Source organism: Macaca fascicularis, chromosome 9 (genome assembly GCF_037993035.2).
Source record: "Macaca fascicularis isolate 582-1 chromosome 9, T2T-MFA8v1.1".
NCBI classification, from domain to species: Eukaryota; Metazoa; Chordata; class Mammalia; order Primates; family Cercopithecidae; genus Macaca; species Macaca fascicularis.
Window position 1 is genome coordinate 6,942,248 of NC_088383.1, and position 13,082 is coordinate 6,955,329.

Here is a 13,082-nt window from a genome sequence, read left to right on the forward strand (position 1 = left end):
CAGAGGTGGCTGTAACAGCAGCCATAGCAGCAAGCATGTGCTCATAGGCTCTGGGTAATAATACCTTTTGTAACTCAAACTCTAGGGGCAGTAGGGACTTCCTTTAGACACGGATCTGTAGGTAATCCCACCTTTTGCTCTGCTAAAAATTCCAAAACTTTTGTAACCAATTGCTTGTATTAAATCCCCTTCTGTTTGAAATACATAGAAAGGTGTTTGTTTTTTAAACAGAGTCTTGCTCTGCCCAGGCTGAAGCGTAGTGGCGTGATCTTGGCTCACTGCAACCTCTGCCTCCCGGGTTCAAGCGATTCTTCTGCCTTAGTCTCCCAAGTATCCGGGATTATAGGCATGTACCACCATGCCCAGCTGATTTTTGTGTTTTTAATAGAGACGGGGTTTCACCACGTTGGCCACGCTGGTCTCGAACTCCTAACCTCAGGTGATCTGCCCGCCTTTGCCTCCCAAAGTGCAGGGACTACAGGCATGAGCTACTGCACTTGGCCCATAGAAAGATTTTTATCCTCTTGGCTGGATACTGATAGAGACAACTCTCAGTGCATGTTTACTAGAACAGACTTATTTATGTGCTGTGCTAGTTCTAGCCATTCCCAGAAATATTCAAGACCTGGCTTTGGGCCTGGATCACCAATACAGATTGCTTGTGACCTCACAGTGTGTTGTAACTTGTGATGTCTTTTTCCATCAGCACCCCTCACTGGGATCATCTTCATATATTAGAGAAGTTCCACACACTGAGCCTCACAAAGGAAGGGGTCTGGGTATCAGATTCCCTCTTCCCAGGAAGTGCTTTTGGAAATTTACTTACTGCCGACTGAGAAGCTCTGCAAGCTGAAAGGTCAGTTCTGGAAGGGGGGGTCTTTCCATTGGTTAAAGGTCTTGTCACCCGCTTTCCTCAGCGGCAGAGTGGCTTCACTGCTGCACATTTGCATAACGAAGGGACCAGTACTCACAATGGGGATAAGAAGCTGTGTTTTACGGTAACCAGCAATATCCATCCTGACAGAGAGGAGACTGGGACCTAGGATTAAGTCAACGTAAATTCCACCTTCCCAGACACACTGCGAAATAAGGGGAAAAAATAAATTTTGAGTTTAAAGACTTATTTCTTTCCACTGTTCACCAACCATTATAATCTAGAGACTTGTATTCTAGAAGGGCAGCTTGCTAAACAGATTTCCACAAGCAGAAGCTAAATGTAATAAACGCAGATTTCAGTTTGCTGTAAAGAGAACAGTTTTGCACTAAAGTCAGGGCTGAAGAGTATCCTTGTCTCTTTAGTAATCAGATGAAAATTTAGTTCAGTAATTAGTGACAGACTTTGAACTTAGACAAGTTAATTAAGAACTGTGGGCCGATATCCCTGTTTTATAAGAATTATACTTAGAAAATAATTAATGTGCTTTTCTTTTTTGTCTTCCTGAGATCTCAGTCTTTTCTGCTGGCCTGGGACACCTACCTGTTTTGTGGGGAGTGATGAGTTTAGGTTTGTTACAGAGAAACGCAAAGAAAGGACTAAACTCTTAAAGATCATTGATTCGAAAACATACGTTAACCCTCACATTTAGCATTTCTAAATCAGGTGTGTCTTACAGCCTACAGTGTGTCGCAGTTTTAGTGGTGATGCTCTTTTCCCCTTTATTTCTTAGGAGTAAAAATAAAAGCATGGTGAATCTTATAATTTATAGCATCGTAGATTTAATGAAATACTTCTGATATTCAACTAGCATTGACGTTTTAAATTAAGATCCGCTTTACATGAGTTTTGACAAATGCAAACACCCTTTCCTCTATCAAGTCATAGGATAGTTCCTTTTCCTCAGAAATATCCCTGGCGTCCCTTTCCAGTCAATTCCTACACTATCCTCTGTCCCTGGCAAACATGGTTCTGATTTCTTCTGCCACAGACGAGTTTGCCTACTCTAAAGTCATAGAAACAGAATCGTGTGGTACATGATCTCTCGTCTGGACTCTTTACTCAGCATTTTGTTTTGCACTTCTGCCTGTTGTGTGCGTTCATAACTTGTCCCTTTGGTTGTGGAATAGTCTTCCATTAGATTAATATATAATTTGGGCCAGGTGCGGTGGCTCGCGCCTGTAATCCCAGCACTTTGGGAGGCCACAGCAGGTGGATCACTTGAGGTAAGGAGTTCGAGACCAGTCCTGTCAACATCGTGAAATCCCATCTCTACTGAAAAAAAAAAAAAAATACAAAAATTAGCTGGGCGTGGTGGCACATGCCTGTAGTCCCAGCAACTCAGGAGGCTGAGGCAGAATAATTGCTTGAACCCAGGAGGTGGAGATTGCAGTGAGCTGACATTGTGTCACTACACTCCAGCCTGGGCAACAGAGTGAAATAGTGTCTTTAAAAAAAAAAAAAGATGAACATATAATTTGTTGATGGACATTTGGGTTGTTTCCTGTTTTTGGCAATAATAAATAAAGCTGTGATGAACACTTTTGTACAAATATTTGTGTGTGTGTACACATATATATATACACGTTTTAATTTATCTGAAACTTTTCTAGGAGAAGCATGGCCGGGTCATCTAGTAGGGGCATATTTAAAATAGGATTTTGAAGCAAAACAATCAATAATCCTCTCAGCCAGGTTGCTTTCTCCAGAGAGAATGGTTGCTAATGTCCCTCTAGCATATCAAGTGTCAGGTTTGATGGCTAGCCCTTAGAATTCTTTTTTTTTTTTTTTTTTTTTTTTTTTTTTTTTTTTTTGACAGCATCTCTGTTGCCCAGGCTGGAATGCAGTGGTGCAATCTCAGTTCACTGCAAACTCTGCCTCCCAGGTTCCAGCGATTCTCCTGCCTCAGGCTCCCGAGTAGCTGGGATGACAGGCATGAACCATCACGCCAGCTAAGTTTTGTATTTTTATTAGAGATAGGGTTTTGCCATGTTGGCCAGGCTGGTCTCGAACTCCTGATCTCAAATGATCTTCCCAGCTTGGCCTCCCAAAATGCTGGGATTACAGGCATGAGCCACCGTGCCTGGCTGGTTTATTAATTTTAAATGACTAACTGTCCTTATGAGAAGTCCAAACCTCAGCATCATGCAACATAATCATGTAACACACCTGCACATGCACCCCCAAATCTAAAATAGAAATTAAAAAATAAAATGATTAACCCTGAGACATTTCTGGGCAGGGAATCTATTGGAGAAGAGGAAAGAAAAGCCTGTACACCCCAAAGTTGTGGTTCGTGGAGCGAAGATGCCATTTGATTCTTCTGGGTAGAGTGGGCAGACGATCCTCGCAGGACCTGGGGGGAGACGCATATTTGAGAGTCCCCACACGTCATTTCCCCTTCCAAACCCCTGATCTGCCAAGGGGCTCTTGATTGAACCTTATCCACTCTGTGTCTTTCCCTTTGTCTACTTCAGTAATTTGTCAGGTGAATTATTAATTCAGTCAGAGTTTGGTTAAAAAAACTCCTTAGGATTTCATTCTCCTCTTCCTTGGAGAGCTCCTGTTAGGGGTCCGCAGCCGGGGAGCCCTCTGGGGAGGGGGCCTGGCATGGTTACGATGGGCCACACATGGGAGGCGGGCAGGTCTCCCTCAATTTCTGACCCTGGTGTCTGCAGGTGCTAAGGATTCCCAGTGGGTGGCACCTGTAGATCCCGGGTGCCTATTCCGTTCCTGGCAGGCTTACCTGCCTGCAGCTCTGGCCCCAGCTGCCTGCGGGTCTGCAGGGGATGGATGGGGAGCCCAGGCCCCTCCCTTGTTAATTCCCCGCGAGGTGTGCCTGCTCAGGCTCTCAGCTCACCATCCCTCACCGGTTGGACACGCGGGGACGTTTGGATCTCGTTCAGGCCACATTTGCCTGAGGGAAACTCAGAGAGTTGTCAAGCTTTCTCCCGCTTTTCCTCCTTCCCATGGGCAGGACTTGTACTCCTGGCTGCTGCTTCCAAAATGCAGCCTGACTGTCCTAGTTTTTGGGGTATCACAATGTAATGGATTCTGCGTATTAAAACCTACGCTTCCTCCACAAACTGCAAAGCAGCAAAAAGCAGAGACTTGGGGCACAGACTTCACCATCCCTCTTTTCCTTTTCTCTTCCGTCACAGTGACAGCAGAGAGCGGCGTGGGTGGGAAGGAAACCAGTTCTCCTGCCTGTCTCCTGCTCCCCCACCTTTTTCGGTTTTGCACCTGGTGGAGTGTTCCTGGCAGAATGTTCCGGCAGAGCAGCACCTGGTGACTTTGTTCTCACAAGTCTGCCTGGAGGCGTTGCATGGGAACAGAGCACACAGTCTGGAGCCTTCGTGTGGGAACTCTGCCACACTGTAACACTTTACACGTCATTTTGTCCCAACAGCAATGGAGCCTCTTGTTTCTAGGTTTTCCTTAAGGGGTGGTGCTAAATATTTGTAAAATGAACACATAAAGAGCCTAGAGTTCAGAGGCCTTAACAGATGGTGTTACATCCTATCGTGAGGCACGTGGACAGTTTCCGACCACCTGTGTTCACCCCTAGAATTCGGATTGATCTGGGCACCTCTGGGAAACCTATGGGGCAGGACCCATGACTCTAGTTGCATTTTTAGAGGAGTGAGGCTGGGGGAGAAGAATAGGGAGGAACGCAGAGGATGTCCTGGTGCCTGTCTCAGAGATTCTTCCGTGGGTCTGTGTCAAAACCTTGTGGAAAGCAAAGCTGGGGGCAGAAGCTGGGGACGCAGGATTCACGAAGGATTCTGTGAGACTCTAGGACACAGTTAACTTGTCTTAGTGCCCAGGTGATAAAATACGACATATAATGGGAAGGAGGAGCATGTTCCCCTCCCATAGGTGGAGCCCAGGAAGGCTGCCTGGCAGGATGCCGAGGACTCCTAAAAATATCTGAAGGAGACTGTGTATGTGTGTGTATGTGTGTGTATGTGTGTGTGTGTGTGTGTGTATTATCACCAAGAGTGCAGTCTCACCTGAACCTGCAGGCTCTGAAGGAGAGAGAGAGAGAGAGGGTGTGTGAGTGTGTGTGTGTGTGTGTGTGTGTGTGTTATTTACAGGCTATTATCAAGAATATGGCCTCACCTGAGTCTGCAGGCTCTGAAGGAGATCATGTTTGTGTGTATGTACAGGTTATTACCAAGAGCACAGTTTCATCTGGACCTGCAGGCTGGTGAGGCCAGGAGAGATTCACTCAGGGGCCAGTCCAAAAAACAGAACCTGGCTAGGAATTTCAAACAGGTAACTTTTGAGAAAGGGTTTTATTGGGGGTTTAGTGAACGTTAAAAAACTGCACATATTCTGGCCGGGCGCGGTGGCTCACGCCTGTAATCCCAGCACTTTGGGAGGCCGAGGCGGGCGGATCACAAGGTCAGGAGATCGAGACCACAGTGAAACCCCGTCTCTACTAAAAATACAAAAAATTAGCCGGGCGCGGTGGCGGGCGCCTGTAGTCCCAGCTACTCAGGAGGCTGAGGCAGGAGAATGGCGGGAACCCGGGAGGCGGAGCTTGCAGTGAGCCGAGATTGCGCCACTGCACTCCAGCCTGGGCAACAGCGTGAGACTCCGTCTCAAAAAAAAAAAAAAAAAAAAAAAAACTGCACATATTCAAAGTACACAATTTGGTAAGTTTTGGCATAAGTACACGCCCATAAAACCACAATCAAGATAATGCTCCTTTGTCTTCTTTCCCGACAGTCTTTGATCTGCTTTCTGTCACTATAGGGCAGTTGGGATTTTCTAGAAATTTATATAAACAGAGTCAAGCAGTATATATATATATATTTATATATATATATTTTATATATATATATAGTGGCAAAAAGCACATAATATAAAATTCACCATCTTAACCATTCTCAGGTGTACAATTCTGCAGCATTAAGTACAATCACCTTGTGCAACCATCACCAGTATCCTTCTCCAGAACTTTTTAGTCTTGCAAAACTGAAACTTTGTTCCCATTAAACATTAACTCTGGCCAGGTGTGGTGGCTCATGCCAGTAATCCCAGCACTTTGGGAGGCCAAGATGGGCGGATGACCTGAGCTCAGAAGTTTGAGACCAACCTGGGCAGCACGGTGAAACCCCATCTCTACAAAAATACAAAAAAACTAGCCAGGCGTGGGGGTGTGGGCCTGTAGTCCCAGCTACTCGGGAATCTGAGGCAGGAGAATCGCTTGAAGCCAGGAGGCGGAGGTTGCAGTGAGCCAAGATCACACCTCTACACTCCAATCTGGGCAACAGAGTGAGACTCTGTCTCCAAAGAAAAAAAGAAACAAAACGAAACCATAACTCCTCCTTCCTCTTCCCCCAGTCCCTGGCAGTGACCATTCTACTTTCTGTCTTGGTGAATTTGCCTACTCGAAGGAGCTCAGATAAATGCAATCAAACAGTGTTTGTCCTTTCATGTCTGGCTTATTTCACTGAGCCTAGTGTCCTCGAGGTTCATCCGTGCTGTAGCCCGTGTTAACATTTCCTTCCTTTTCAAGGCTGAATAATATTCCATCATGTGTATGTACCACACTTCGTTTATTCTTTCATCTGTTGATGGACACCTGGGTTGCTGCCAGCTTTGGACCATTGGGAATAATATTGCTATAAACTCTTTGAGACCCTGTTTCCAGTACTTTTGGGTATATACCCAGAAGTGGAATTGCTGGATCATATTGTAATTCTATTTTTTTTTTTTTTAGCATCTACCATACTGTTTTCCACAGCAGCTGCTCTGTTTTACAATCCCACCAGTAGTACACCAGAGTTCCAATTGCTTCATATCCTTGTCAACACTTGTTATTCTCTGTTTTCTTTCTGATAGTAGCCACCCTAAAGGGTGTGAGGTGGAGGCTTAAAAAAAATGTATCCCAGTAAACAGCCTGTGGTGATAAATGTTCCTTATGTTCCTTATGCATTTTAAAAGAATGTTTCTTCAGTCTTTGTTTGGTAATGGTTCTATACATTTCAATTAAGTCAAATGCTTGATAATGTTGTTTAAGTCCTCCATATTTTATTGGTTTTTCTCTCTACTTGTTCAACCTGTTTCTGAGAGTGACAGAAACGTATTGAAATCTCCCACTGTGGTCACAGATTTGACTATTTACTTTTGCAGTTCAATTAGTTTTCACTTCATGTATTTTGAAGCTCTAGTATGAAGTACAAAGCAATCCAAACAATCCTAGTATTAGGGTTGCTCTGGCCTCCTGATGAATTGATCCTTTTAGCATTATGAAATGACTTTCTTTGTCCTTGGTTATATTCGTTACTCTCAAATTTGTTAATCTGATATTAGTAGCACCACTCCAGCTTTCTTGTGCTAAGTGTTTCTAATCTTTTTGCTTTCAATTTTTTATTTCTTATGTATGGATATAGTTTATTCTTGCTTTTAAAATCCACTCTTATAATCTTTGTCTTTTGATCGGAATGTGTAGACAATTTACATTTAAAGTGGTTACTGCCGGGCATCGTGGCTCATGCCTGTAATCCCATCACTTTGGGAGGTGGGCAGATTACTTGAGGTTGGGAGTTCAAGACCAGCCTGACCAACATGGTGAAACCTCGTCTCTACAAAGATACAAAAATTAGCTGAGCGTGGTGGTGCATGCCTGTAATCCCAGCTATATGGGAGGCTGAGGCAGGAGAATTGCATGAACCCAGGAGGCGGAGGTTGCAGTGAGCTGAGAGCCCACCACTGCACTCCAACCTGGGTAATAGAGCGAGGCTCCATCTCAAAAAAAAAAAAAAAAAAAAGAGGATTATTGATATGGTTTGGTTTCAATCTATCATCTTGCTTAAAACAAACAAACAAAAAAACCGTTCATCCCGTCTGTTCTCTGTTACCCTTTCTCTCCTGTCTGCCTTCTATTGAAGTGAATTTTAAATCTTTCCCTTTTACTGCCTTTTGTTGGTTTATTACTATAACTTTTCATTGTGTTGTTTTAGTGGTTGCCTCAGGGTTTTCAGTACACATCTAACTTACCACTGTCTACCTTCAACAGATATTATCACAGTCACACATAGTACAAGGACTTGAAAATAGTATACTTCCATTTCTCCCTTTTATCTATTGCTTTCTTACATGTTATTGATAATTATGTTATGTACTCTCCCTACATTTGTGATTATTTTTGTTAAAGTATTTTTAAAGGTATTGAAGTAAGAAAAGTTTCCATCATTTTACCCATGTAGTTACCATTTCCTGTGCTCTTTCTTCCTTTCCATAGATCTGTATTTCCAACTTGTACTATTCTTCTTCTGTCTGAAGACTTCTGTATTAGCTCCCTAGGGCTGCGGTCACGAAGTACCACAAACTGGGTGGCTTAAAGCAGCAGAAATGCATTCTCTCATAGTTCTAGAAGCTGGAAGTCTGAACTCAAGGCATCAGCAGGACTGTGCTCTCTCTGAAGGCTCCAGCAGAAGCCCCTTCCTTGCCTCTTCCTAACCTGATTATTGCTGACAGTCCTTGGTGTTCCTCAGCTCGTGGTATCAAACTTCAGTCTCTCCAGCTGGGTGCAGTGGTTCGTGTCTGTAATCCCAGCACTTTGGGAGGCCGAGGCAAGTGGATAACTTGAGACCAGGAGTCTGAGACCAACCTGAGCAACATGGCAAAAACCTGTCTCTACTAAAAAAAAAAAAATACAAAAATTAGCCAGGTGTGGTGGCACTCACATGGAATCCCAGCTACTTGGGCGACTGAGGCACAAGAATCTCTTGAACCCGGGAGGCAGAGGCTGCAGTGAGCTGAGATGGTGCTACTGTACTCCAGCCTGGGTGACAGAGTGAGACTCTGTCTCAAAAAAAAAAAAAAATCCTCCAATCTCTGACTCTGTCTTCACCTGGCTGTCTTCCCTCTGTGTGGGTCCGCGTCCAAATTTCCCTCTTCTTATGAGGACACCAGTCATATTGGTTTAAGGTCCACCCTAATCTGGTATGACTTCATCTTAACTTTGTTACATTTCCAAACATTCTGTTTTCAAACAAGGCCACATTTGCAGGTTCCAAGTAGACGGGAATTTTGGGGAGATGTTATTCAACCCAGTGAAATTTTAGCTGAGGCCTTTAATATTTCTTGCCATGTAAGCCTGCGGGTTATGAAGTCTTTCAACTTTTATATGTCCAAAAATACTTATTTCATCTTCATTTTTGAAGGCTATTTTCCCTGGATATAGAATTTTAGGTTGACAGTTTTTTGCTTTCTGTAGTTTAAAGATATTGCTCCACTTACACTGTTACCAGAGAGAAATCTGCTGCCTTTATTTATTTATTTTTATTTATTTTGAGACAGAGTCTCACTCTCTCACCAAGGCTGGAGTGCAGTGGTGCGATCTTGGCTCACTGCAACCTGCGCCTCTTGGGTTCAAGTGATTCTCCTGCCTCAGTCTTCCAAGTAGCTGGGATTACAGGGATGCACCACTATGCTTGTCTAATTTTTGTATTTTTAGTAGAGACAGGGTTTCACCGTGTTGGCCAGGCTGGTCTCAACTCCTGACCTCAAGTGATCCGCCTGCCTCGACCTTCCAAAGTGCTGGGATTATAGGCGTGAGCCACCGGGCCTGGCTGTCATCCTTATTATATTTCTCTGCAATGGTTCATTTTTCTCTGGCTGCTTTTAAGATCTTCTCTTTATTACTGGTTCTAGGAGTGGGGTCTGTGGCTTGGGCCTTACGAAATCAGAATCATCTCACATCTTCTGGTCACAGTGCAGCAGTAGATATGAGACCTAGTTTGAGTCAACAAGACTGGAGAAGGCATTTGCTGGAAGTGCCAAAGGGGGAACCTTATTTCTTTTCTTATTTCTAGATGTGATCATCTGATATTAATTCTGGAATAGCGACAAACTGTTGGCTATCACGAGGCTAAGCTGGTCTTTGGATAAACTTGACATCACTGGAGACAGAAAAGAGAGAAGAAAAAATACCCATAACCAGGTTCTTGATAAAGTTGCTGAGTCGTGCAGGAAGCACCACTGGAGGGTACACGGTTATGAGAGACAGTGGGTTTTGATTTTCTATCACAGTCACGAGTCACTTAACGATGGGGACACTTTCTGAGAAATGCACTGTTAGGTGATTTTGTTGTTGTGCAAACACCACAGAGTGAACTTGCACAAACCTAGATGGCAGAGCCTACCACACCGGGGCTGCTGTAGCCTATCTCCCCTAGCTACAAACCTGTAAAGCAGGTTACTATACTGAATACTGCGGCGATTGTGATACAATGGTATATATTTGTGTATCTTTTTGTTTGTTTTGAGAGAGAGTCTCACTCTGTTACCCAGGCTGGAGTGCAATGGTGCAATCTCGGCTCACTGCAACCTCCACCTCCTGGGTTCAAGCGATTCTCCTGCCTCAACCTCCCAAGTAGCTGGGATTACAGGCATGCACCACCACACCCAGCTAACTTTGTATTTTTCATAGAGATGGGGTTTTGCCATGTTGGTCAGGCTGGTCTTGAACTTCTGACCTCAGATGATCTGCCCACCTTAGCCTCCCAAAGCGCTGGGATTACAGGCGTGAACCACTGCACCTGGCCATATTTGTGTGTCTGAACATGGAAAAGGTATGGTAAAATATAGTATTGTAATCTTATGGAACCACTGTCGTGTAGATGCAGTCTGTTGTTGACTAACACATTGTTATGCAGTGCATGGCTGTGTTTACAACTCAGTCTTAAGTGATGCATTTGCTGATACAGTGCTTGATAATCCTATTGCCCTGAGATAACAAGATTTCTTCTCATCCTTACCCTCATATCAGTAGGCTAGCTCTGAAGGTATGTTCATTGATATCGTAGAAGAAGAGGACATATGTTTCGCATTGCACTCTTTAAGAGGAGAAATGGAAATAGCAGGGAGAAGTTTTTAAAATTTCAGCAGCTTTCTCTTTGTGGTTTCTGACTTAGCCAGAATCCATCAGGAGAAAGGAACACCTCCACATGAGCCAACATTTCAGAAAGCCTTCAGGGGTGTTGGAGACCGAGTGCAGTGATTTTCTGAAGAAGAGTAGGGGAGTATTCAAATTAATAAAGAGAACCAATGCTATTTTTTCTTATCTACTTGTTTACCTCCTGTAGAGAAATTTTTTTCAGATAATATTTATGGAACAGAAAACATGTATTTACTTGAAAGTCTGCTGTCATGTTGAATGTTGATTCTTGAGTCCATTTTCCCTTGAAAAGATTTTGATACTAATATGACTACACAAACAGAATTTTGGTGGAGAGGGTGTTTTAGTCTGTTTTGTGTTGCTGTAACCTGAGAATACTGAGACTGAGTCTTTCTTTCTTTTCTTCCTTTCTTTTTCTTTCTCTTCCTTTCTTGCTTTCTTGTTTTCTTGATTTCTTGCTTTCTTGCTTTCTTTCCTTCTTGCTTTCTTTCCTTCTTGCTTTCTTGCTTTCTTTCCTCCTTTCTTTCTTTTCTTTCGACGGAGTCTCACTCTGTGGCCAGGCTGGAGTGCAGTGGCACGATCTCTGCTCATTGCAACCCTGACTCCCGGGTTCAAGTGATTCTCCTGCCTCAGCCTCCCAAGTAGCTGGGATTACAGGTGCCTGTCACCACACCCAGTTGGAGACGGAGTCATTTATAAAGAAAACGTTTTATTTGGCTCACAGTTCTGGTGTCTGGAAAGTTCAAGATTGGGCATCTCCACTGGGAAAGGTCTTAGGCTGCTTCTCCTCGTGATGGGAGGTGAAGGGGGGCTGGTGTGTGCAGAGGTCATATGGCAAGAGAGGAAGAAAGGGTGGGGGGAGATGCCAGGCTCTTTTTAACAACCAGCTCTCATGGGAATGAATAGAATGAGAACTCACTCACCGCTCTCACTCAGGGAGGACAATCATCTATTTATGAAGGATCCACCCTCATTACGCAAACATCTCTTATTAGGTCCACCTCCAACACTGGGAATCACATTCCTACATGAGATTCGGTTGGGATAAACAACTGTTAGAGATGTTTGAACCAGAGCAACTCCATCTTGAATAGGGGCTAGATAGACTAAGGCTGAGACCTACTAGGCTGCATTCCCACATGGTTAAGGCATTCTAAGTCACAGGATGAGACAGGAGGTTGGTGCAAGATACAGGTCATAAAGACCTTCCTGATAAAACAGATTGCAGTAAGGAAGCCAGCTACAACCCACCAAAACCAAGATAGAGACAAGAGTGACTTCTCGTCATCCTCACTGCTACCATGACAGTTTACAAATACTATGGCAACATCAGGAAGTTACCCTATATGGTCTCAAAAGGGGAGGCATGAATAATCCACCCCTTGTTTAGTATATCATCAAGAAATAACCATAAAAATGGGTAACCAGCAGCCCTCAGAACTGCTCTGTCTGTGGAGTAGCCATTATTTTATTCCTTTACTTTCCTAATATACTTGCTTTCACTTTACGCTACAGACTCGTCCTGAATTCTTTCTTGTGTGAGATCCAAGAACTCTCTTGAGGTCTGGATCGGGACCCCTTTCTGGTAACAAAACCATATCCAAACAATAGCCAAGGGTGTCATTTCAGTAGGAGTGTGGGTGATTGATACAGTTAGGCTGCTGCCCTAACAAGGGCAAAAATCACAGCAAATGGGAGGGTTATTTCTGTCTCACATGCAGTCCGAGTGTGTGCACAGATGGTGGGACACCTCATGGGTCAGACTCCTAGCCTCCTTTAATTTTCTTTTCCTCTCAGGCTTCATGTGTGGCTTCTGTCCTCCAAGTGATTCTAGCTCACGAGAGCAAGAGCACACAGCCACCAGTGAGAGGAGATGAAGGAGGGTGTGCGTGTTCTCTTCAAGGGCACACCCTGGGTGTCACATGTCACTTCTGCTCATATCTCTGTAAACCAAACATAAAATTCTAAGCCTCCAACTGACTGAATGGGCCCCTTCTTGTCCAAGGGGATCCCCAAGAAACTGAAAAACTAGTTCAAGTCATGACAAGAAGTGGGGGTTTGACTCACCTGATTGTAATCCTTCCCTTTGGAATTCAGGCATCACTGACCAGCATTACATTAAAACAGAGATCATAAGACTGAAGAAACAGACCCTTTAGCAGTAAGATACCCAATCCCAACTTGACTCTGGTATAGCATCACGTGACATATAACAGGCCAAGAAGGAAATAA

General features: G+C 44.0%; 1 long non-coding RNA gene across 7 annotated transcripts in view; it reads left to right on the plus strand.

Annotated features, from left to right (window-relative positions):
* The first annotated feature begins 756 nt into the window (after positions 1–756).
* LOC102122230 (uncharacterized) overlaps positions 757–13,082 on the plus strand; it is a 50,671-nt gene continuing 38,345 nt past the window's right edge. For 4 of the 7 annotated variants that reach the window (XR_012417435.1, XR_012417436.1, XR_010577811.2 and 1 more), the window contains exons 1-2: positions 757–856; positions 5,104–5,212. This is a non-coding gene — a long non-coding RNA (uncharacterized lncRNA). The remainder of the gene's footprint in view (positions 857–5,103; positions 5,213–13,082) is intronic. The other 3 variants (XR_012417434.1, XR_012417433.1, XR_010577815.2) reach the window with 1 other exon arrangement.